The 24,503-nt window shown below is 43.7% G+C and overlaps 1 protein-coding gene and 1 long non-coding RNA gene across 5 annotated transcripts in view; one reads left to right on the top strand and one right to left on the bottom strand.

The window, feature by feature from the left end:
• Positions 1-24,503, bottom strand: part of USP45 (ubiquitin specific peptidase 45) — a 1,947,146-nt gene that overhangs the window by 1,442,685 nt on the left and 479,958 nt on the right. The gene's annotated exons all lie outside the window — the stretch shown is intronic.
• On the top strand, positions 18,575-22,171 carry LOC144761508 (uncharacterized). The gene is made up of 4 exons (XR_013595750.1): positions 18,575-18,648; positions 19,117-19,204; positions 20,849-20,926; positions 21,618-22,171. It is a non-coding gene; the product is annotated as an uncharacterized LOC144761508 (long non-coding RNA).

The raw sequence follows: 24,503 nt of genomic DNA, 5'->3' as shown, positions 1-24,503 counted from the left end.
TGGGGCTCCTGCCACTTTTAAAAGGCTAATGAATTACGTACTCAGACCTTGCAGTGACTTTGCAGCCGCATACCTTGCTGACATCATCATATATAGCGACTCGTGGGAGGAACAAGTGGTACACCTCAACAGAGTAATTCAGGCCCTTAAGGAGGGAGGGTTGACCATCAATCCTGCTAAGAGCCATCTAGCCGGAAGGTCGTCAAATACCTGGGGTATCTACTGGGAGAAGGATACATTAGACCACAGGAAGAAAAGGTAGCCGCCATAGCCCAGTTAGCCTTTCCCTTTCACAAAAAGATCTAAGAGCCTTTCTCGGAATTTTAGGGTACTACTGACAAACTACTAACGCCTCCTAGCTTCTATTTCCGCCCATCCCTCCCACAACCACAAACATCACAAAACCAACAAGCAGCTCCATTCACCACCCATCCGCCACCACTGCCTACCGATTTGCATTAAGTGGTCTTATAATATACAAAAACTTTATTAAACAAAGAAACATGTAAACGCTACACAGGTACACAGTGTCGGCACTTGGAAGTCAAGGTGCTTCCTCGAGCTCGACAGTTCTCCACTACAAAACTTCATTGCAGTTCATATTCATATATATATATATATATATACATATACACAAACTCACGCACACAATCACTGAGACAAACTTGTTCAATGGCAGGTTTGCCTCTTGTCTCATATCAAAAATAGTGAGTGCTATTTAATAAAAAGATATATATTTGCATCAAAATCCATAGTAAATAGAACATTATGATTACAATCCAAAACCTCAATCACCCTGAAATTGTCTAGCTATGGATAACCCATGCAAACATAGCTCCACCAGTGACCTTCCCATCACTGTTGACATCATATATTGCATTGCCATATGTGGCTGGCCCAGAGTGAAAGCCATCAGGCACACCCTAGACCTAGTGCTCGATGGTTAACAGTGCATCTAAGCAATGCACAGCGGGCTCTGAACGCAGTGTATTTATTGCCTGTGGCTTGACCTGCACACAGTCATCCTAATCCAACCTCTACAGCCTAGCGTGCATTTGCTATGTTCAAGCTGTAAGGTTAATAGAATCTGTCCCTTTGTCCATGCCCTGCATCTGTTGGATACTGTGCAAGGCCCTTCTGCATGCCCCACGTGTATTGTACCCTAGCCAAAAGGGGATCCCCTATGGCCATGTCATGCATGTGCTGGGAAGAGGTTATGGCTTTCATAAGCACCACATGCCCAATACCATATCTCTTGTGGACTCAGCACATGGATTGGGATCTCTCCACCGTCAGTACAGAGGATGTGATCTTTAGCCATGCATTACACCTAATACCTCTTCGCCCACTGGATAGAGCTTTTGCATTGTGCCGGTGGGTACTGGCCGCAAAAGATGGTCTTCAATCAGGGACCGGATTAATTTCCCCAGCTCCACTGCCTAATGGCATGTGCTTTTGGCATCCTTGAAGGGTTCATATACAGACTATAACTGCTGGGCCCACCTTGCAACATTCGTCCCTCTTGAACAAACTGCAGACTAATTTTCTAGAGAAAACTTAATCAGACTTCTTTTGTTTTAGGAGCATTTTATGCAAACAAAGCCAGTTATGAGCGATCAAAAATGTTTTTCTTGGCCTACACAAAAATGTGTGTACCAATATCAACTAGTACAAATGAAAAGGCTATGACCCGGTACACAGTATACACTGGTTCAAGTGCTGAGTTCGGCTCAATTTTAAAGTTATTGGATAGAGAGCTACATTCAAGTCCTTTCACCCTCATTTTGCAGAGAAAGAAAGGGAAATGCTACTTACCAGTATGCATCTGTTCTTGGCATGTAGAGCTGCAGATTCTCACACTGAGCATTAGATCGCCAGCTGGTGTTGGGCTCGGATGATTGCATGTTGTTGTCGTTTCGGAAGAAGTCTTTGTAGTCACGAGATAGGTGACTCCTCCCTTGGCGATAGTGTGCATGGGCATCGACTCCATCCTTAGATTGTTTTTCGCCATGATGGGAAATGATGGAGTTAGTAGAAAGTGAAAAGGATGTCCATGCATGTATATCTAAATAAGATAGAACTGGAACAGATACAGGTCCCGGGGAGGCGGGTGGGCATGTGAGAATCTGCAGCTCTACATGCCAAGAACAGATGCATACTGGTAAGTAGCATTTGCCGTTCGAGGCATATGATCTGTAGCTCTCACACTGAGCATTGATTATACAGTAGTGTCTCCCCTAGTGGTGGTCACCTGTATCTGTTGCAGTAGTTTGAAAAAGAGTTTTGAGGACAGCTTGGCCTACTGCAGCTTGCTGCTTGGCTTGCACATCAACACAATAGTGTTTAGAGAAGGTATGTGTTGTAGACCATGTTGCTGCCTTGCAGATGTCTTCTAGGGGAATGTTCCCTAAGAAAGCCATAGAGGCTCCTTGTTTGCATGTGAAGTGCGCTCTAGGAGGAATTGTTAATGTGCGTTTTGCTTTTTGATAGCATATTTGTATACATTTTACAATCCATCTTGCAATTCCAGCTTTAGAGATAGGGTTGCCTTTATGTGGTGGAGAGAAAGCAATAAACAATTGTTTTGTTTTGCAAAAGGATTTGGTCCTGTCTATGTAATATAGAAGTGCTCTTTTCACGTCCAGGGTGTGTAGAGCTCTTTCTGCTACAGAGTCTGGGTTTTGAAAAAACACTGGCAACTCTACTGATTGGTTTAGATGAAATGGAGTAATGACTTTAGGAAGGAATTTGAGATTTGTTCTTAGGACCACTTTGTTACGGTGTAATTGTAAAAATGGTTCTTGTATAGCGAAAGCTTGAATCTCACTCTCCTAAGAGAGGTAATATCAACAAGGAAAGCTGTTTTCCATGTGGGGAATTGCAGTTCACATTTGTGTAAAGGTTCAAAAGGGGGTCCCATGAGCCTGGTAAGAACAATGTTTAGGTTCCACACTGGAGAGGGTGGTAACCTAGGAGGAATGATTATTTTTAATCTTTCCATAAATGCTTTAATTGCAGGCACTCTAAATAATGACAGATGTTGTCTATTTTGGAAGTACGCAGCAATTGCTGCAAGATGTAGACATATAGATGAATATGCAAGATTACATCCTTGTAAGTGTAGAAGATAGCAGATGATAAATTGGATGGAAGCATCCAGGGGATCAATTTGATTGTTGGTGCAGTAAATGGCAAACCTTTTCCATTTTGCAGCATAGCAAGCTCTAGTAGTAGGTCTCCTGGCTTCCTTAATGTTATTCATACAGTCTGGTGGCGGCTTAAGGTAACCAAACTTCAAGACTTCAGGAGCCAGATCTCCAGAATCAGTTGACTTGGATCTGGATGTCTGATGTCTCCATGGTTCTGCGTTAGCATGGATGGGGTCAGACAGTCTTTGGTGTGGAACTAGAGATAGTTCTAGCAGCGTTGTGAACCACGGTTGGCGTGCCCATGTGGGAGCTACTAAGATCAGTTTGAGAGACTGTTGTCAGAGCTTGTGCAATACTAGTGGTATTAATGGGAGTGGCGGAAAAGCGTACGCAAATCTGCCTGACCAGTTCATCCATATCGTATTGCCTTTGGACAGCGGGTGTGGAAACCTGGCGGCGAAGTTTGGGCATTTTGCGTTTTCGTGTGTGGCGAACAGATCTATGTCTGGATGACCCCACTTGTGAAAGAATGCTAGAAGAACTTGCGGATGTAGTTCCTATTCGTGAATCTGTTGTGTCTGTCGACTTAACAGATCTGCAATCTGATTGTGAACTCCTGGAAGGTGTTCGGCTAATAGATATATTTTTTGTGGAATGGCCCTTCTCCAAATGTTCTGTGCAAGCTGGGACAGTTGCAGAGAATGTGTGCCTCCTTGTTTTTGTATGAAGTACATGGCTGTCTTGTTGTTCGTCCGGATGAGGACAGTTTTGTTTTGTACATGGAAGGATTTTAGTACTAGGAATATCGCTAGCAGCTCTAGGTGATTGATGTGGAGCACTTTTTGTTGAATGGTCTATCTTCCCAGAGTTGTATGATCTAGGAGATGGGCTCCCCATCCTGTCAGAGATGTGTCTGTTGTAAGTTCTGTTTGTGGAACAGGTTCAAGGAACGGCAGCCCTCTGGACAAGTTTTTGGTGTTCCACCACTGTAGAGAGCGATGTGTGCGGCTGTCTACCAACACCAGGTCTGTAAGTTGTCCTTGAGCCTGATTCAACTGATGTGCTAGACATTCTTGTAATGGACGCATCTGCAGTCTTGCATATGGTACAATAAAAATGCAAGATGCCATCATGCCTATGAGTTGCAAGAACACTCTGGCTGGGAGAGAGTGTTGGTCTTGAAACTTTGTGACTAAGGCTTGAATGCTCTGTATCCTGGCTGGACTGGGATAAGCTAGAGCTGTAGAAGTGTTTATCGTAGCCCCTAGATATTAATGTACATGAGAGGGCCGGAGATGCGACTTGGTGTAGTTGATTGTAAACCCCAAGTTGTGCAATGTTTGAAATGTGTGTTGGACACACTGATTGAATGACTTGGCTTTTATCACCAAGTCATCTAGATATGGGAAGACGTGGATGTGTTGTCTTCTGAGATGTGCTGCTACTACTGCTAGGCACTTTGTAAACACTCTTAGTGCAGTTGTGACCCCGAATGGAAGGACTTTGAACTGATAGTGTTGTCCTTCCAGCACAAACCTTAGATACTTCCTGTGAGAAGGATGTATTGGAATGTGAAAGTAGGCGTCCTTGAGATCTAGTGTAGTAAGGCAATCACCTTGTTGCAGCAATGGGAGCACTTGTTGTAAAGTGATCATATGAAAATGATCTGAGTGTATATACAGATTGAGGGGCCTGAGGTCGAGAATTGGTCTTAGTGTCCCGTCCTTCTTGGGTATTAGGAAATAGAGTGAATAAACCCCTGTTCCTTGATGTTGTAATGGAACTAGCTCTATTGCATTTTTTTGAAGCTATGAGAGAACCTCTTGTTTGAGCAGCGCAAGATGTTCTGTGGACATTGGACGCTGTCTGGGTGGTATATGTGGAGGGGTAGCTGTAAGTTCTAGGCAGTAACCATACTGGATAATCGGTCTTACCCACTTGTCTGTTGTGATGGAATTCCAGACAGGTAGGAACTGTGCTAGTCTTCCCACTACAGGAGTGGAATGCTGTTGGGGGAGCAGAAGGAAGTCACTGTTTTGTGTTGGGAGAGGTTCGATTGTTGTTATTACCTCCACCTCTTCCCTTGTTGTTGTTTCCTCTGTAGCCTCCTCTAAAATATCCTCTATTGGAGGATGTTTGTGTATTGGTTTTAAAGAAAGCTGAATTGACTGCTCCAGCTTGTTTGGAGCCTCCTCTATAGAAGGAGCGATGAAAGGAGACTCGTGTTTGTGGGGACTGTAAAGCTCCCATAGATTTGGCAGTGTCAGTGTCTTTTTTCAAGTGCTGTGTCTACAGCGGGCCCAAAAAGCTGATGTTGGTTAAATGGCTGATTTAAGATGGTAGTTTGCACTTCTTGTTTAAAGCCTGAAATGCGTAGCCATGCATGGCGTCTAAGGAGGACGCTAGTGTTCATTGCTCTAGATGCAGTGTCTGCTGCATCAAGTGCGCACTTTATTGATGCATTGGTGATTATCTTACCCTCTTGGATAAGGTAGGTCCTGCCCAAATTCAATAAAGAGATTTAAACCATAATTCGTTCTCTCTTCTGACATACACCGTTCCATATTAGCATGCCAAGCCCCCAACACTGGTATTTCCCTTTCCCCCAAAGCTTCACCAAGTCTCGAAATAGTGCAATATTTAAATCAATGCTTTCAATAAACTATTAGCTATTCGAAAAATTTGTTTGCTATGCCAACACTGAACAACTAATATAAAAAAGAATGCTTAATCGGAAAGTGTACTGTTTATAAGAAAACCACCTCGGGTTTCCGGTGGTATTTACAAACCCCCATGGTTTGTGGAGGAAGGGCAGGGAAGGGGGCATGTGTATTTGAGAGTACATTTGGTTTGCCTCTAAACCTCATGTATACGTTGGGGACTCTCACACGCTGATTGCAAGCGAAGCTGACCGCAGCTGGGACGCTGCCCTTTATTGTGCGTGCCTGGATTCCGCCGCTGCACCTCACGGTGTGGTGGTCTGGTAGCTACCTTACAAGGACTCTGTGTGCTTTGTGTGCCCTGGGAGAAAGGTCTGACAGTTTCAGGGGGTGGAGCGCTGCAGAGACTCGCCTTCCCAGGAGTCCCTGCGTGACCCTCGTCACCTGGTCTGCGCCACCTGACAGCCCCGCCCTCAGGTCACCATATTTTCTATTTAATTGGTCCACTCCCACGCTGCGCGGGAGCGCTGGGCGAAGCCCGGGCAAAGGGCGGGCCCTCTGTTGCCCTCAGGTGCCGAGGGAGGCCGGGCTGGGCCAACTTTCTGTCATTTCTGTTATTCTGCCCACCATTCCAAAGTAAAGTGTCATATTAGTGAGTAAGTGCTAATACAGTGGGGTTGTGTTCCTACTTCCCATAGTTGTTTATATGTTCTTGTGCCCTATATTGTTTTAGGCCCTAATTACAATACATCATGAGTTCGAGCTCAACAAAAGGTTTACTGCCTTTGGCTATTGGTGGCAATAAAGGGACACTGGATGACTTTGTGTTTAGGGTAGTTCCAGGTACTGAGAGGGAAAGCCTACTCGCAGAGCGACGCGCTGAGCGACGCCGCTCGGTTGAATCATTTAAAAACAAACGTCCCTCCCCTGGTCCTTCGCAGATAGACACATCTTTGCTTATTAGTTGTCCCGACGTGAATGAGGATTCTGATACAATATTTAACAGTATCCCAATCCCACTCCTTTTGCAAGATGTAACTTCTACTCCGGATTTTGTTCCATCTTCTCCCCGCGAACTATTGCCAGTAGTGGAAGTTTCATCTGACAAACCTTTACCGGTGGCAAAGGCTATGTGGAAAAAGCCTATTAATACAAAGCAACCTAGAACACAGGGCTCACCCCCAAGAAAAAGAAGGAGAAGGGGAACTGACCCTCAGAGGAAAAAGATCAGCCATACTGACTTTGGCAAACCTGCTGAAGGCTTGCCACCAAAGACACCCACTATATCAGTACAAGGTTCCCCAGCACAACGGCTGATGCGGGACCCTCCTGATGTGCACCTGAAGGGAACTATAGAACAGTTAATTAAATGTTCAACTTTGCTGTTGATAGAGAGACTAGCCAGATTAGAAGATCGCCTTAAATCATTAGAGGAAGCACTTGTGGTAAACTCAGGGGTTCCGAAGCATAATGTGATGCCAGCATTGGCTCCTCCACCTAAGGTACAAGTCTCAAATATTATTGCCCAAAAAAATCCTCATACTATTGAGCCGGGAAAACTTAAATCCCCAAAGCCAGGCATCCACAAACCTACGCCCCAAACTGTACAACATGTTCCCAGAGAGGCACAGGAGGGAGAGAGACCACCTGACAAATCCACTGCTTCTAATAAGCAGAGGAAATTAAGTCCAGTCAGGTCCTTAAAGCCAAGGGGTCTCCAAGTGGATTTGCCACCAGAGGCGGTCCCGCTGGTGGTGGTCCTTACTGGAATCCCAATATTAGGGGTTGGAAAGAGGGAAAATTATGCCCAGCTAAAAAACAAAACTACGCATTGGCTCAGGCAGAATCGTCCCCTTCCTCCTCATTTAAATGGCAAGATATTACATGTTCGCCGTCTCCCATGGCTTGGAAGTAGAGTAAAGGACAAAAAGGGAGACATCATTGTCATAAATTTTAGGGACCATAGAACAGTAAGTTATATTCTAAACTGGTTTCCAGAAAATGGTAATGATGCCATCATTCCCTTTGATCTGACCTATTTCTACCCCAGATCCACATTGGTTCCTATGCCCAATCTCAGGGTCCCAACTTATTCTCAGGACAACTACTTCATACCCCTCCAAAATCGTTACGAGGCTCTTTCAGGCTTAGAGGGGGTGGATTGACTTTATCATACGCTTGTCGTTCATGAATTGGACAGCAGAGGGTTGGCCGGGTCTGCAAAAAATATTGAGCCAAATTGCACGCATGACTTCCCCGAGCTCCAGTTAAACAACTTTGCACCTCAGGTTTCTGATGGCATTCCTGACCCCAACCCTGGGGTTCCGATCATGCAACTAAACCCTGGCGACTCCGCCCCTGTCGCCCCCAACCAGGAGATGTTAGGAAGTGTTGATCCAACTAACTCTGGGTTTGGGGATGGTTTTCTTGCTCAGAGTTCCTCTCTTACAGCGGTTATGGCAGAGGACGAGATGCTGAAAATAGTTAGCTGGAATATAGCGGGCTTATCGCGTAATCTGGATATGCCCGAATGGAACCTCTTCATTGAGGCTTTTGGGATATGCTTTTTCCAGGAAACTTGGTGCGTGGAACCTCGATATAAGGTCAGATATACCACCTACTTTGTTCCCGCAATCCCTCCCCCCACAGGGAGAGGTCGCCCTTCAGGCGGGTTACTGATCTGGATAAGTATTTCACTGGGTTATTGTATAACAAGCAGAGTCACCAGGTCTCCGGATTTACAGAAATTATCAATTAGAGGGTCCTCAGGGGGGAGGTCTCTAGAGATTTATAATGTTTATGCTAGACCTTCAAAAGGAAGCAAGCCCTCATCGACTCTATCAGCTCTTGAAGGCGAACTTAGTTCTGGTTGTGTCGACTCATTTATAATGATAGCAGGGGATTTTAATTGCACTTTTGAACCCTTAGCGGTGGATGACATTTTGGGCTGCCAAGAGGACGATGGTAGGAGAGGTATTCCATTTCTCTCAATACCACCAATCAAGAGTTGGACCCCAAGAGCTATCCATTTAAATGCCCTGACTCTGGAACACGGTATCAGGGCAGGTAATGGACGGACAAAGTCAGATACTGGTGGGGCCCATACTTTTAACAGAGTAGGTCATTCATCTCGAATTGACTACATTCTGTTGAACTTTAGTTTTTGGGAATTTTTGTTGGACATGGCAGTTTTGCCCTCAGTTGACAGTGACCATAATCCACTATCTCTGTCACTGTCCTCTAGTTGGTTGGGTGGGAAAACTCCCCAAGTACCCCAGGCATGGAAGTCGTCATCCGAAGTCCGCCCCTCTAACTGTGGGAGACGCCTGAAATGGGAAAAGGTTGCTCAGGATGAAGGAAAGATATTGGAAATAAGATCTATTATGGTCAGCGCTCTTACCAGTTTGGATACTGTTGCAGCAAATCCCCATGAGGTTTCTACTTTATTTAGCAACACTACCAAAGCATTGGGTGACCTTTTCATTATACAGAACCCAGGACATAGGGCCAACAGGTTGGTGCGCCCCAAAGGCAGTCCAGGCTGGTATTCTGCCTCTTGCCGAAGCGCCAAAAGAGATGTAATTAAGGCGGTTAAAACTAGGGACAGTAGTTTAATCAGTACTGCCAGGAAGACGTATGGGCGCGCTAGCCGTACAGCGAAGAAAGAGTGGGAGGACCAATATTGGTGCGACCTAAAACTAGCGAGTGCTGGGAGGGACTCGAGGAATTTCTGGGATTTGGTTAGAGCCAAGGATAAACCCATGGACTCCCTTGTAATATGTAATATCCCAGAGGCGTCATGGTTCAATCACTTTTCTAAACTGTACACCGTGGCCTCGGGCGTGGAGGACGATTGTACTGAGAGTTATTCCTCAGACTTGCTTGGGCTAGATGAGATCTGTTTGTTTACAGGGAAGGAAGTAGAGGTCGCCATCTCGTGTCTTATTCCAAACAAAGCTGCGGGGCTGGATGGCCTTCCAGGTGATTTGATTCGCACCTCCAAACCAGAATGGGGAAAGCTCATAGCATCCCTACTCAATGCCAGTTTCTATGATGCCCCCATTCCAAGCTCATGGATGGGCGCTGAGGTCGTCCTGATTTTCAAAAAAGAGAGCCGAGACGACCCCGCTAACTATCGCCCTATAAGTTTACTGGACCCCACCCAGAAGGTTGCAGGCAAGGTGGTTTTGGGGAGAGTGCTACAGTGGGTAGAGGAGAATGGGATTCTTTCTGATTTCCAGGCAGGCTTCAGGGCTGGCACTGGGACCATTGAACAAACATTCCGCCTATTGTTGTTATATTGGAAGGTGGTTCTGTTGGGCAAAGGCAGTCTGTATCTCGCCTTCATAGACTTACGGACTGCCTTTGACCTAGTGCCCTGTAACCGTCTATGGAAGGTTTTGTTTGATTTGGGCATGCCACGGTACCTATTATCCCTGATAATTAAGTTCCATGAAGATAATTTTGCCTGGGTTCGGTGGGGAAATCAGGGCCAAAAGACTGCTAGAATATCTGTAAATAGAGGGGTCCGCCAGGGTTGTGTTTTAGCCCCCACACTGTTTTCTTTATACGTTAACGGTGTGGTGGAGCATCTTTTACAATACCCTGCAGATGCTCCATCCCTGGCGGGCAAAAGAATACCTACGCTTCTATTTGCAGATGACACCCTACTGATTTCGAAGACCCCGGTCGGGCTGCAGAGCCTCCTTGATAGGTTCCAATCCTTTTGTGATGCGAGGGGGTTAGAAATCAATACGGGGAAGACTAAATATCTGATCCTGAATCCCCCGAAGAAGATAGGCAGGCCTCCTGTGTTGAACTCAGTATGCCTCGAAAGGGTCAAGGAGTTTGACTACTTAGGAATCCGCCTCACCGACACCATGAGGTGGAACTGTCATCTTCAAAAAATGCTGTTAAATCACAAAAAGGTGGTGGGGGCCCTGCTTAAAGAGCAGCATTCCTCTACCTTTAAACCAATTGCCCCGGTACTGGATATCTATAAGGCAAGAGGTGTGAGTGCGGCGCTGTACGGGGCGGAGCTCTGGGGGGCACAGAATGTGGACGAGTTAACCTGTTCAGAACACAAATTCTTGAAGGACTTGATGGGTCTCCCTTATAGTACCCCCTCTGTTCCCCTACTCCTTGATATGGGCTGTCGCTCTATCAAGGATCAGGCAAGGCTACGCCCTCTTCTCCTCTGGGCGCGCCTATGTAGAGTCCCGGAACTTGCAAGTTATGCGGAGGGGTTAAAAGAGGTTTTATCATTGCCTGGCTGGCATAGAATAAGATGGTTAAGAGATGTGAAATGGTTATTTGAAGAAGTGGGTCTTGGAAATATTTGGCAGTCTAGGACCGCACTCCCCAAGTCTGTCCTGAAAAACGTTTATTGGAAATGGGTAAGGGACTCGAGAATCCTAAATGCTAAAGGAGGTAGTTCTACTATCGAATTCCTATTACATAAGGGGGTGGCATTCCGGGAGCCCTATCTCGATATTATCACTAAACCTAGAGATAGGGCTCTATATTTTAAATTTAGAGTCGGAGTGCTGCCTGTCCACGAATTGACAGCCAGATGGAAGCCCTAGGCGCAGACCATCCCATTCTGCCCATTCTGTGAGACCATGATCGAGTCAGTACCACATCTTCTTTTTGTATGCCCCGCATACAATGCCCCTCGTATTAGGTGGTTGAAACCCCTCTGCAAAGAATTAGGTACAAGGCATTGTGGTGTGGCCTTACGCATTCTGAAATCGGACACACGGCCCCTACTTGTCTGTGGCTTGGCGAAGTTTTTAAATTGGGCTTGGTTGATCAGGTCCAAAAGTCTTTCTTACATTGTTTAATTAATGTAATTTATTGCCGCCATTTGTATCTTGTATTTCGATTTTTGTATAACTGTTATTTCCATGAAATAATGTTGCATATGTATTTTAATAAGGCTTTTTATGTATTTTAAAACTGTATTGTGATGCTTTTAAAGATATATTCATATCGAAATAAAGCCTACTTTGACTGACTGACTGGGTAACCAGATGCCCCGGATTTTCCTGGTCAGTCTCGGGTTTACACCCTCTATCCTGATAAGTTTCCCTAAAACTAGCACGACCGGTTTCAGTCTTGAGAGGGGTCAAGTGAACACCGAGGGTGGAGAGTTGCCATGTCTTAAACAGTGTAGGATCAGTTAGCAGTCCTCATCAGGTAGCAATTTTATTAACAGGAATGATACTGTGTGTAAAAGTTGCGTTTAATAAACCTTAGTACACTATTGTATGTGTTTTTAATATTAGTGAGCGCTGGCAGATAAATCAGTCAAGGCCCTTGGCTGATGCAACATTGTATACCTACTTCAGTGTTTGTGGAATGCACCGGTTTTTGGTTTTTCAAAATATGGTCACCCTATTGTTTTTTTTTACAAATAGAAAACCATCCAACGAATGTGAAAGCTACTTAAGCCCATCATGGGCGGAGCTGATTACCGAGAGTCTATAATTGTAGCCTGGAGGCAGTGCGAAGATGGCGGGCACGTTACGTGCCCTGGCATTCCACTTTCAGTTTTAAAACTGACATGGTTGTTGCGCTAAATGTGACCACTCCTGACATCTGGAATATTTTAAGTATTGATTAATAATGCCCATCAATGCAAACAAGTTATGGGCTTAATAGATGCCAAGAGCAGGGATGCTGCAATCTCTTCTTGACGTACGAACCCGTGTATTTGCACTAATGAGTTGCATACGGCCATCTCATTACAGTGTCTCCGAAACATAACTAACAGGCCAATTTAAGTTCCAGCAGTGCGGATGCCAAAGGTTCTTTCCTATTCTCGGTTAGTGTTCTACTTAAGAGACTGTGGGGGCAAATGCCCATAATTAAAGCTTGCTGAATCAAGCGGAATTCATTGTGGAAAACACAAACGTGGCTGACAACATGCGTTACTAACAACTTCCAGTACAGTGAACCCTGGAAAGGCTTTAATGATTCTTCGGGTGACAATTGTAGGTGCATGGCTGCTGGATAGGTGCAGCCCTCGAAACAGCACTGTGCTTCGTGATGACATTCCGTGTGTCTCCTCGTTTTAGCGATTTACAATATGCTCTGCTTGGCTGGTGCGGAAACAGAGGCATGTCATCAAACCCAGTAAAACAGGAGGTTCCCTCTGCGGTCGGTCGCTGTTTCAAGAAGCTTCTCATGTGAGAACCTGCCGCACATGTTGTTTCTCACAAATAAAATGCCCTATTGCAGTGGAGGTGAAGATCTCTGATTTTCAGAGAAATAAAAAGATCAAAAAAAATATATTTGCTAGTAAAATATATTTATGTTGGCCATCATGGAGGGCAACATCCCCCCGAACCAGACCCCCAGGAGGACTCCCATTGACCCTGGTTTGATCCAATCCCGTCTCCGGCACTAGGCCCAGCCACGCAAGTGGGGTAGCGCTTTTAAAAGAACAAGTGGGGGACCGCTGGGTGGCAGGATTTTTTTTTGATCCCTGCAAATTCTGGAAGCTTACATCTAAAAAATGTAAAGAAAATTTACAATTTTAGGCAAAGTTTGACTTTTGCAGGACATTGTAGGTAAGAAACTGTTCTGGGATCCACACAAGGCACACCACACTGAACTCCCCAGATGCTAGTTTTCAGAAATGTCTGGGTTTGGTAAGGTTCCCTGGATGGCTGCCCAGCCTGGGCCCAAATGCAGCAGCTATCGCACTGCCAATTTTTCCATGCTTCGTTTCAGGGGCTTTTGTGCTGCAAGTGTGCATCAGTCACACATGTGGCATACCGTTTTTATAGACACAATTAGGAAAACACTGGGTGGTAGGAAATTTGTGATTCCTTACAGATTCTGGAACTTTCCTTCACAGCAATGTGAGGAAAATGCATGATTTTAGGCAAAGTTTCAGGTTTGCAGGGAACTGTACATAGGAAACCAATGTGGGATCCATGCAAGGCATACCACCCTGGTGTCCCCTGGGTGCCTAGTTTTCAAAATGGCAGGGTTTAGCTGGTTGCCCTGGGAGGCAGAGTATGGTCTCCAAATAGTAAAACGATTCACCATGGCAAGTAGGAGGAACTTTGGATTCAATCCTACTCTGCTAATCCATATGTGAAAACTATGGCTAAAAGAATCAACATTTCCTCTTGTTTGCCATGGCAATGGGCCTTGCACACCACTTGGAGGCAGAAAACTTTGGGGTTTAAGCCTGCGGGATAAATCAAACATCAGAGTGATCCACCCACACACCATATTTTTTTCTACAACAGTAAAATATATCCCTAGTGTCTGTGGGCTTTCTGGGCAGGTTTGTAATGAACACCCACATACACCTCCCATAGGGGCAGAAAGTCTAATGGGCTCCGTGGTAAAGGGGCACTGGCCCATGCCCAGTGGTGCTGCCTCCACAAATAACATACTGTGCAGCTACAATCCATGGTGTCTAGTGGACTTTCTTACCCCAGAAGAGCAGATTGGGGGTGTACACTCCCATCGACCCACCTGGGGTGGGGGGGTGGGATAGAGGCAGGAAGACTTATGGTGCCTGGGTAGTAAGCATAGATCCATGCCTAGTGGGACTCCTTCCAAAAATATTGTACAACTACAATCTCAAGTATCCAGTGGACTTTGTGGCCCCCAATCCCCCTTGGGGAAGTGGAGGCAGATTAGGGGTGAATACCATCAAGCCTCCTGAGGTGAGGGCCCTGTGTGAAGGGGAAGCACAGTTCCATTGCCCAGGAGGACGGCTCCCTTGCCGCAATGCAATATCTTGTGTCTAGTGGGTGGATCCCTGCTTGGGGGTTGCTCTTCTGCAGCGACTCCCATGCACTAGGGAGGGATCATTGGGAAGGGGAGATTCTTTCCTTTTCAATGATACTCCACCCACACAAATTGGTGCTCCGGGGGTTGACATATGCCACAGAGCAGCAATCAAGTGAATTACCACAATAGGTGAAATGACATCAGCGCACCAAGTGCCCTGCTGATCATCATTTCCCTACAAAAAAAAAGACCCCAGTAAGTCCTTTACAGCCCTCTCCAGCATCGGCTATAAAACAAACACTGATAACAAAATCAAAGACTGGTATAAAAATCTGTATCTTTTGCAGGTTTACTGTGGAACTGGCACTCCACAAAAGGGCAGGCATGCTTTCTTAATCTTCAAAGTAGTCTGAAGCGACTAATCTAACTGTAGTTCCCATATCCTAACTAAAAGGTACGAAACAGGTTAGAACTGCAATATTATATTTCCTCACTTAACCCATTTCCGTGTGGAGTGTTTTCTCCTCAGTGCAGAGCCTTGTTTTGACATTTGGGACAGTCTGTGCGCAAACGTTTATGCATTTTTTCCACACCTGGTGGGGTTTGTAATGACACTGTGAGTTTTTGATTTACTCTAGATTGATGTACTCTACAGGAGCCAGACAGAATAAGTAAAATAAGGTAATATTTTGGGAGTATCAGGCTTCGAAAAGTGGAAAAAATGCTTTGCAAGAAAGAGTGTTTTTTCTAAAATTGTATCAACACATGGTGTGCTATGCTAAAATCACTGTCTTCGCAACATCACAACATTGAGTGGAGAAAAAAACATTTTGTTCATCAGTAGTTTGGCAATTTTGTTAGTGTTGGTCAATACGACTAATTTTTGTGTTTTCTGCCTACTTGTGGTTTGGAAATGAAATGAAGACAAAGTGTGAATCTAGAAAGCTAGATATGTTTGAAAACTAGATAAAGTGCTTGTTGGACCTGGCATCATTGGCGTGAGTCTCCCTTCCATTTCTTCTGATTGTCTCCTCTGTTTTTGATATGTTTTTGCTGGCTATATGCTTTGGGCACTGTGCCACTCTGCAAGTGCTCCCTATGTAAAATTGATGTACTGATTAGTGATTCCATGATTGGGTTATGTGATTTACTTGTCAGACCCTAGTACAGTGCATCATGTGTGCCCAGGGCTTGTAAATCAAATGCTGCTGATGGGCTTGCAGCATTGGTTGTGCCACCCACAGAAGCAGCTTGTAAAGTGTGTCTCAGGCCGGCCATTGCAAGGCCTGTGTGCAGTCTAGTATGGCCATGTCGACTTGGCAAGTGCACCCACTTGCCAGTCCCTAAACCTTCCCTTTTGTTCATATCAGAAACCCCTATGGTAGGCCAAAGGGCAGTGTGCATTGTACGTATAAGGTAGGACATGCCCTGGTGTGTGTAGCATGTCCCAATAGTGAAATACAGCCATTTTCGTTGTTCACTATTGCAAGGCTACCTGTTCTCCATAGGCCAGAATGGGCAGTTAGATTATTACATCTTATAATCCTAACTGACTCCAGGAACATGGTAGAAATTCGAATTTAATATGCCAGAACTCGGAATGATAAAATACATATTTTGGTAAAGTTGATTTTAACCTTCTGTTTTTGAAAATACCACTTTTAGAAAGTAGGTCTTTTTTTGCCTAACTGTCCAGGCCTGCCTCTGCTAGGTTGTGTATTCCTTGTCTGGAGTTTTGAGTGACAGGGCTGGGGGATTCCAGGAGGCAGGCTGGGGCAGCCCAGTGGTGAATAGAGAGATCTGCATCTAGATGGGAGTGAGGATTGCACCTGGGACCTGACTATGGCTGTGCCTTCCCTCTACAATGCTGGCTGAACCTCCTGTGGCTTGTCTGATGTCTCTGCCCTGCACGGTGAAAAGAAGGAAGGAGTCATGTAAATAAAGTGCTCAGGAACTGGTTTGGACTAGGGACTTGGGTTATATATATTGGGACGCAGTCCCAAGAACTTTAGATCACTTCTGGAACAAGAAACCTTTAGCCAAGGAGAAGAACCAAGGAAGCTGACTGCCCCTCTGCCAGTGTGCTCTGGGTTGGCACGCCGTGGTTTCTTCATTGCCAAGGAAAGGAGAAGGAACTTTTTAAGGACTTTCATCAACTTACAGAATATTCTCCAAGGGCTTGAACTTGTGCTTGCCTCCTGCTGAAGTCTCAGGGACAAAAGACTTCATCTTGAGCTCCCCTCAGAATTTCCTTGCTGCGAATTCTGTTTGCCAAAGCCTGCGTGTCGCTGGGAGCTGGAAGCGAGACGCATCGAGGAGAAGCGTGACTCCGTCACAGCTGAAACCATCGCATCGCCGGAGAAGCGCGCCGCCGCCGCATCTCCCAGGAAGCGTGTCTTCGTGAAAGCTGCCTGCTGTTGCAACACCGGAGAAGCGTAACGCCAGAGGGAGAGTCGCCATCGCATCACCGGAGATCACTTGGATATGTAAATAAAGAGCTGATACCGCTGGGTTAAATTCTGATAATGAGATGCATTATTTTCTGTGAATACATTAGTTATTTAAGCCATGACCCTCAATATAGTCATACTGAATGTGTGATGCTGACCTATGAATTAATCTACCCTTTTTCCCCCTTCTTCAAATCCCCATTTTTCTTTTTCTTGTTCTTTCACCAAGCAATATCTGCATGTATCTGATGCTATGTTCACCTTTTATAGTCTAATAGTATGTTGACCATGTGGAATTTTCTCTTAGCAAGCATGTGTTTTTCCTCTAATGTACACTGTATAGTGTGCCTTTGGTGGTTGGGTTCTTTTCTTCGCATATTCATAATTTCCTGAAATCTAGGTAATTTTATTGACAGTGGTAGTCCATACCAGTATTGGGTCTTGGTTTCAATAACATCATTTGATTGTGGCCAGTCTTGTATGTGGCCCTCTAGTTGTAATTGTGGACTTAATACTGTCATTTCATACATCTTATATGTGCTGACTATAGTGGCATGAGAAACTCGGCAGAGTGTTCTCACTACTCTGATCATCGTGAGTTCAAGGCTGCCCTTGGCACGTTAATTTTCGCGTGTCAATGATAGGTCGGCTTTTGTTTTTACATTTAGTTTCGCTTCATTAAAAACAAAACATCTTGCTTTTGTGCAATGGTAAGTCTGCATATTGATTGCCTGTAGTTTTTCTCGTCCTGACTAAACGAGTTTGAAAGTCTTAATTCTACCTTTGCTACTTTTAACATCTAACTCTGTGGCGTGTGACATTGGGCCGAGTGATCGCACTGTTTTTGGGATCGTGAGTTCTAGGCTGCTACTGACTTGATTGACTATTATTGAAAGGGATTGTCTAATTTCTATTTCTTGTTTATTCCAAATCAAAATTTTTATTGAAACAATTATTTGTTTGATCATATAGGGCCTTCTATAGTTGCGGCTCCTTTATCCTGTTCTCTAATACTAAAGAGCTGCTACTTTTAACATCTAACTCCGTGGCGTGTGACATTGGGCCGAGTGTTCGCACTGTCCTTGGTATCGTGAGTTCTAGGCTGCTACTGACTTGATTGACTATTATTGAAAGGGATTGTCTAATTTCAATTTCTTGGCTATCCCAAATCACAATTTTTATTGTAACAATTTTTATTGAAACAATTATTTGTTTGATCGTATAGGGTCATCTATAGTTGCGGCTCTTTTGTATCCTGTTCTTAGATACATATACTAAAGTGTCTTGTAAAAAATCTTGACAATCAAGTTTTAAGTACCCATTACGAGTGCTCAACAATATTGAGATTGCTAATAGACAAAAGGGAACCTTTGTTGTCTGGTTTTTCCCTTTTTGATATTCCTTATTCTTGTATCAACAGTGGAGTAAGTCACCCATTTTTCGTTTAAATCGATGGCACCACGTACGAATATATTTGGTCATGCCCCTGACTAATTGCTTCATTTTTGCTAATTGGTCAGAGTATTTATAGCAGTGGCCTTGGGTGTTTCTTTTTCGCGCCGTTTTCTGACCTTTACTCTGGCAAGAAACGCGACCGGGAGACTGATGTAGAAGCCGACCATGGAACTTGTTGTGAGTACATTTTGCGATGTTGTATGTTGGGAATTATGCCCGCATTTGTGCTCGTATGAGCCGCAATAATAAGTATGTCTGAGCGCATTTTAAGTATTTAAGGAGCTCTATGCTTAGTGCCTTAAGAGCCTACGTTTAGCGGATGTTGCTGCACTTCTCTTTAGCTCTACGCATGTCTTTTGAAGAGCTCATTACAGCTAATGTTTTTATGTTTACTTGTAGGAATGCTGCATGTTTATTTCCGTCTGATCGCCACGAATGGTTTTAACATTTAAGTATACATTACGTGCACCTTTAATGTGCCGTATTGTATGTAATTCAATTACCTACCTCAATAGTTGTAGTGGCGTGATAGCCAATTAAGGGGTTGTTTCTTGCTTTTCTTCCTCATATGTGCATGAAAGGAATTAATACGTATGAGTATTCACTTCGTTTCCTAAAACATGCTTGTGTCTCCATCACTTGCAGCGTAATGCATAGTGACACATATCATAGTGTTCACCAGCTACAGTGTACTGGAAGCTGCTATCGAGAAACCGCAGTGGTACTTATAAAGGTAACTGATTGATTATTGTTTCATGCTAATATTTTGTTACGTTTTGTTGAGTAGGGTGTTCTTGAAAATCGAATTTTCGGGTTACTCTTTTATTGTTGTGTACTTATCGTTGTTATATTGTAGTGTAGTTCCTATTATCCCAATAGGCTCTGCGCATTGGAATAATACCTCCAATAGTCTAGACCTAGACCAGACGTTAACTAGGTCTTCTACTGTCGATATTTGACTTAAAGTTTTGGGTTTGCCAGCTAGCTCAGAGTTCACTAGAAACTTTCTCGAATAGGCAAGGAGGAGTTGAACCTCCCTGGATAGACAAGAAGGGATTTAGTTTCTGACAACCATAGAACATGACAACTTTGCTCTCCCCTAATCAAGAGTGTATCTCTAGAGTCGTGTGAAAACAAAAGACAACTTATTTTACTCAGTCAGTACGTGCATTCTTAGTTTCACCAGTTTGTAGAGAAAAGGAAGAGACGGGCGTGTTCAATAAAAGATGTTGTTTATTGATCAGTCTCTTTTCTCGTACAAGAGAAATGAATCGATATTATTGCAATACTTATGGTTAAGTAAAGTGCATACAATAAAAGCAGAATTATGAAATAATACTGTAAAAGCATTGATATGGTTTCTAAGCCATATGCTATTTAAAATGGATAAAATATATACATACACATATACATTCGATTAATCGTACTCAACTGGTGCTTCTAACCACGCCTACCCCGGTGTACCTGACCTAAGCCTAATACGTGGGCTGGAGTAGAAAGTAGCAGTTTGAGTTAAGTTTGTTTTGCAAAGTGACTGACTCAAGAATTCTCTGCAAGGGGTTATTCAGTTCTGTACCTGAGATCTAGGATGGTTGAGGGATGGTATCTCTCGTCTGTGGTCTCGATATTCCAAGCTGCCTGCAAGGGCTGCTCGGAAGCGCCGGAGCTGGATTTCTCGGCAGGAGAAAGGCAGCGTCTCGTTCTCAGCGCGTCAGGAAGGCGGGGCAGCGCCAGTGGGCTTCGCTCTCTGCTGGGCTTCGGCAAGTCTCACTGCTCCGATCTCGTCACCACCGCGTGTGTTTTCTTAAGGCAATGTCGGTAATATTTATACCTGTAAGGTGCCGAGATTGACGTAAGGATGGACATAGATACGTCAATAAGGATGTCATACGAGCTGGTCGTTAGCACATTCTTTTACTGAAGTTCTTTGAGAAATCAAAACAATGGCCGCAGGGATTTTCCCAGGTTGTCATAGGTTTGATTTGTTTTGAGAACTCCGTATGCCTTATCAGGGGCTGGAGGAATATTGCTTGCCTAATTAGATGGCAAGCGTTATGACCTAATCAGATAACGCGCTCCTGTGCCGTGGTCTGGCTTAATCAGATAACGGTTTCTGCATCATGGGATGGCTGCTAGTTAATTTGTTAACCAGAATAGGGTCAGGAATAGGGGGATCTATACAGAACCTATAGGAATACATCACAATATGATTACATATCTGTCCATTGTACTTAATTTCTCCCAGTGGAAATGATAAGTTGCTGGATATTTTGACCCTTGAATATGGATCAACACTTTTTTTATTGACATAGGAGTGGCGGGCTCGTGTGCTTCAGTTTGTATTACGAAAATTACAGTCGTGTGTTGTTTTTTGCAGTTGTTACTGAGACACAGAGATCTATATGTGCCATCTGAAGATCGCCTTACTGGGTATACTCTTCATTTATAATATATGGTAAGATCCTTTTTTCTCGAGTTTTGTCTTACTGCGAGGGCCTGTAGTTGGGTGACCAACGGTGTAGGAAACATATGGCCCTCTCTTGGTGTATGTGTTGGTGATTTTTCAAGCATACCTTCACACTGCATTTAATCACCAGGTATAAATCGATTTTCCCCCCTATTTTTATGCTGTCCTTCCCTCATTTTTGTTAATTTCTCTTTTTTCTTTTTTCTCTTCTTTTTCTGATTTATTGTCTAAACTCTTCCGCCTATCAGTGTTTTTTTTAAAAATTGTATACCTTACGAAGCGGCAGTATTAAGAACTTTCTGTTATGATAGTATTTATTGTTTTTTTGCTTTGATCATATATGTGTATAGCCAATAGTTTGCATGGCTACTTTGAATAATTTGCTTGGTTTGTAATGTGATTTTTACAAACCAATAGGTAATGCATCTATATGCATTAGGTATGTCATGTTGTGCTCCTTTCCTTTCCCCTTCTAGGATATGTTGTTCGTTCTCCCACTACATATATTGAAAGTGTTTTTTCTATGGTCCTTCAAAACTTGTGTTTTGACATCGGAATAGCGTGGGCATTACGTATAAAAATTTGTATTTATGCTCTTGCATTATTTAGTGGTTTATTTAATGTCTTTGTACCAAATATGTATTTGTATATCCTGATTATATTATTGTTATATTTACAGCCCTGAGGAAGCCCAACTTGGGCGAAACGCGTTGGCTGTGTTAATCTTTTTCAAGATACTGTATGAAGATTGAAATAAAATCATCTTATGAACATCTATGAAGGACTATTATTCGTTCATGAACACATACAAATACTGTGTCTATTACTTTCTTTGCACAGTTTGCATTTTTGTTGCCTCTCTATTCCTTCTTTGCATCACCGAAGCGTGTCGTAGGGCCTTTCGCTGCTCCAAAGTACAGAGTTGTCGCAAGTCTGCCAGGGGCGTCTACGCATCGCCATCGCATCAAGGGCGCCATCTTCTCGCATCGCACCAGGATCATCGCATCGTGGCGCAATCTTGCGCAACGCAACCGGACCGCAAACCAAGAACCCATGCATCATCCCCGCACCGGTAAGGATCACGACGCATCCCCATCTCTGCTCAAGCATTGAGACACGACGCATCATTTCCCCCGGATCACGGAACCGACGCATCTCCCCTTTTGTGAGCCTTTTGTTCATTTTGCGTTACCCATCCAGGTACTTTGTTGAGAACTTTGTTGCATTTATCATCAACTTTTATCATCTTTAAGTCAACCTTAAGTATAGTATTGTGGATTTTTGTTGTTTGTGGTCTTGTATTAAGTCTATATAAAGAATACTTATTTTTATAAAACCTGTGTTGTGTCTATCTGTAGTGTTTTCACTGCATTACTGTGTATATTCACCAATGCTTAACACACTGCCTCTGAGATAATCCTTTCTGCTTGTGCCAAGCTACCAAGGGGGTGAGCAGGGGTTATTTAGGAGTATAATCCCCTTATGCTGACTTTTAAGTAAGGGTCCCTATTTGGACAAAGGTGAATACCATTGCCAACTAGAGACCCCCAGATCTATCAGTCCTGAATTCAGGCAAGGGTCATTTATGGGGATTGAGCAAGGTTTTATCAAGGACACTAATTGCTGAATTCACAACACAGTCAATGTAATTAGGAAAGAAGAGGAATTGTTGATAAAAGCAATAAACTGTTATGTTCCTCTGAATCTTCTGGTTATAGTAATACATGGCTTTTGTAGTTTAGCCAATAACCAGCCATACCCGGAGCTTACAACCAAGCCGTAGCTGACTTTTCATTGTGTATCGAACTTGCATCACTATATAATAAAAACAAATAAACTAAAATAGTGTATCAAGGAAAGGTGCACATTTTGTAAATGTTCCAGGGGAAAGCGCTTGCACGCGCACGACGTCACCCCTCCTCAAGAGAGATTTTTTCAGATATAGACTGATATTTGCAGGGTAGAGTCTTTAAGAAAAAGGAACACGCTTTTCACAAACCATACTATAGACAATTTCACGGTAGGGTTACCTGGGTGCCATCCAATAGTGCTCAAACACAGCGACAATCCCTAATGTGAATAGCGTTTTATGTATCCATAGTTTAACTTTTAGAAGGCATTTTGAATTTTAAAAATAAGTGTCGAGACCCGTGCAAGCCTCATGTACTTGGATTCCCCCGAGTCTTAAGTTGTTCACAGAGGTTTGGATTTGGTAAGTTTCTCTGTATGCCATCCAAACTTGGGCCTCACTATTGAAACCATCCCGCATGGGAACTGTGATGAAACTGCAGTCTTCTGAGGTTCAGAGGCAATTTGGGAAGCAAAACATGGAGGGATTGATGCAACCATCACCTCTGCAGATTCTCTTAGGTGTCTAATTTTCAGAAATCCTTCAAAAAACAATCAAGAGAGTTAGTACAGTACGTGGGCTGTCCTTGTCCCAATCTAAAATGTGATAATCAACAGAGACGGGCCACCCTAGAGTGACTAGTTTGTTATGTAGTGTCTGACACAACAGGAATAGTTTAAAAGAACCCTCACACACCAACCTAGTTGGTGTCATGCTTCATCATTGGGTTCCCAGTCGGGCAGCCGAGTGCCACTCGACTGTGCTGCGACACCTGATTACAGTGGAGCTGTTTTTTTGTTGTTTTATGTGTGATGAAGTGGTGCGAGTTGTGATGTTTAAAAATACCTCTGGGAAACTCACTATACCGTACTTTATTCTCAGTGGCCCAGGGTATGATTAAAAAATTAGATGGATAATATTCTAGGACTATATTTAAGTGTCTGAATTAACCTTAAGTCAGGTCGACATGTTTCAGCTCTATAGAAAAATTCAGGTGAGCTTTCTTCAGGACCTTATCAATGTTGTGAATGGTGTGTTTAAAGTGAAAAGTGAAGTGGGTGGTAAAAATTTATAGCCACGTCTGTAGCGCATTTTTACACACTCGCTAAGGTGCGTTTACCATGTGATTGAAAACTAACCATAATTTTTGGTTTAGCTGTAAAAAAAAATCCTGTAGAGCGAAAAATAACAAGACAAACCAACATGTAACATTTAAAAAAAACATGTGTGTAGATTCCAATCATACCTCAACGTGAAATACATGGCCGGTGTCACTTATGTGTGCCAGATCATACAGACAAAACATTAAGATAAGTAAAACCAGTGCATGCTCGCAACTTTTGTGAGCATGCTGATGGTGTGAGCAGGTCATGAATTCATGCTACCGATTATCCAGTTGCAGCTGTGAACAAAGCGACGTGCCTTCGATAATTATACTGGCATGCTAGTGACATAAATCGATCAGCATGTCTAAGAGCGGGGCTCGTGGGCGACTAACGCGCTTAAGCTAGCGGCCATTGAGAATGTTTAACACTGAAAAAAAGCCGTGAATAGGCGAACTCGTAGCGCTTTATGGCATAAAAGAAAGGTAATTACGTGAATCTCGGGATTTCCATGCTTCTACATGTCCAGGGCGGGAACTAGATGGACAATCCCTTCGACAGTTGACCCTAGATGAGGCAATTTAATGCTGGAGAGCTTCTAACCAACGAGTGT

The sequence above is a fragment of the Lissotriton helveticus genome, chromosome 6 (genome assembly GCF_964261635.1).
Source record: "Lissotriton helveticus chromosome 6, aLisHel1.1, whole genome shotgun sequence".
NCBI lineage: Eukaryota > Metazoa > Chordata > Amphibia > Caudata > Salamandridae > Lissotriton > Lissotriton helveticus.
The sequence above is the reverse complement of the archived record's forward strand: the minus strand, read 5'-3'. Positions and strand labels throughout refer to the sequence as shown.